The sequence below is a fragment of the Mustela nivalis genome (assembly GCF_964662115.1).
Source record: "Mustela nivalis genome assembly, chromosome: 8".
Taxonomy (NCBI): Eukaryota; Metazoa; Chordata; class Mammalia; order Carnivora; family Mustelidae; genus Mustela; species Mustela nivalis.
Window position 1 is genome coordinate 96,371,431 of NC_139027.1, and position 2,132 is coordinate 96,373,562.

The following is a 2,132-nucleotide window of genomic DNA, read 5'->3' on the forward strand; positions in this document are numbered from 1 at the left end:
AAGGCTACTCCTTCTCCCCTTGTTTTTTTTCTTAAATGTTACCCTTTTAACAAAGCTTTCCTGACCATCCTAATTAAAATATCAGAAACCTCCCCCCTGCCCTTCTTATCCCTGCCTTGTTTTCCCCCCACTCCACTGTACATCCTATACATTTTACTTAATTACTTTTTTATTTTTTATTTATTTATTTATTTTTTCATAACTGAGTTTTTATTGGTTGTTTTTTATTATTTATTTATTTATTTATTTTTTCATAACTGAGTTTTTATTGGTTGTTCTGAGGATCAGTACAGACATTTCAATTTGTACACAATTCCTAACGTACGTACCAAAAATCTAAAAAAAAGAAAATCACGTAGTTGTGATTCTTTTCTAAAAGTTATTCCAGTGACCTTCCAGCTTAAAATTTGGAGACAATTTTTCCTTAACAGTGTATCAAGTACCAACAGATTCAAATGCTGATACACTGTTAACAGTGTTAAGACCCATTAATTCACAATTTAATATCATATACACTACATACTCAAATTTTCAATCTTGCACAGCACATTAACAGAGTTACTAGGAAAACTGAACTACCACAACTAAGATGTTACAGAGTGCACAAGAATTCTGACAGGGAGAGCCAAGATCTAGGCGTGGTTTTCTTTAGGCAACAATTCTACCAAAACAACATGGGAAAAGGAGTAATTTAAAATATTCAAGACATATTAAATGCAGGACTGACTCCAAATTGCCATTTAGTATGCTTGGTATTACAGGATATAAAAACTACCCCATCTATGGAATGTTGAGCTGACACCCAAGACAATCAAAGCCTCCCACATTCAATATCCCACTATTTTCTGGTTGTACCAAAAAATAAACAACCAGCAAATGATTTCACCTCTTAAAAAAAAACATTTACACTTAAAAAATGGGATGAGGTGGGATTCCCTCCTTCTTAAAAATGTTTCTAGAGCTACTAAAAAACTTGCATTTACAAAATAGTTGATAAAAATATTCCTCTGGATTGTACAAGAAGGGAGACAGGGACCACTGATAAGGCATGGTATGTGATACTAATCAGACTTGGCTTCTTTCTCTCCTGCTTCATCCTATGCTGGACTCTCCTCATTTTTAGTTTCTCCGTTTTCTGCAGGTAAGTCTTCTTTTGCTTCTTGGTTAGCCACTTCAGCCTGTTTTCCCTTTGCTCCTCTTTTCCCCTTTGTTTGCACTTTTTTGTCTGAAGATTTATCCTTTGCTGCCGCCTTCTTGGGCTTCGCTTCCACTTTCGCAGGCGCGGGCTTCGCGGACAACCGCGCCGACCTCCTCTTGGGCTCCTCCTTCGCCGCGCCCTAGGCGGAGCTCACCTTCCTCTTGGGCATCGTGGCCGCGGGGCGGGCGCGTGCCGGGTGCCTGCGGGCCGCGGCGCGCCGAGAGCCTTCGCGAAGCTGGGCTGCCTGGCCGCTGCGGCTCCTCCCGCCGCCCGAGCTGCTGCGACCCGCCTAATTACTTTTTTAATGTCTGTCTCTCCCACTAGGATGTAGGCTCTAGAAGGGTGAAAATGTGGGACTATTATCTCCTGCCCCATCCCAAGTGCCTGGGTCAACCTGGCTCATGTCCGTGGCTGGCAAATGTTTGTTGAATGAATCCATGAAAGGACAAGTGGATATAAAACATCATTCAATGGTCTTGGAGTCAACCAGAGGCTTAATAGAATTCTGCATCCCCTTCCCCATGTTGAACTTCTTCAGGGTGGTGCCTTTGCCTCAACCACATAGGGAGTGACCATCTTCAATCAATACCAAAGATCACTCCTACCATATCTGCTGGGCAAATACTGCTTTTCAGGTGTCACTCAGCCTCTCTTCAGTGTATATGGCTGTTTCACAGGCTAACATTGTCCTCCTTTTGTTCTCTGCCTTCCATCCTTTCTGCTTGTCAATCAGCACACATGAGCTTTAGTTACATGATGGTACTTCTATCTCTGGATGAACTATCTGAGTTTGATGGCCTGTCCTCTTTACCAAAGACAGCTCCAGAATTTGCTGTCTTTGCCAAATAAGAAAATGGCTAGGCAATGTTCCTTCCCTTAATGATTTTGAGAGAGTTTTGCTACCATTTCAAGATTAGTGCTACCAGTTAGGTTA

At 41.7% G+C, this 2,132-nt stretch overlaps 1 pseudogene across 1 annotated transcript; it reads right to left on the reverse strand.

Annotated features, from left to right (window-relative positions):
• Nucleotides 1–207: 207 nt before the first annotated feature.
• LOC309870714 (non-histone chromosomal protein HMG-14 pseudogene) lies at nucleotides 208–1,482 on the reverse strand (annotated as a pseudogene). Its single transcript has one exon. The product of its transcript is annotated as a non-histone chromosomal protein HMG-14 pseudogene (transcript).
• Between the last annotated feature and the right edge of the window lie 650 nt (nucleotides 1,483–2,132).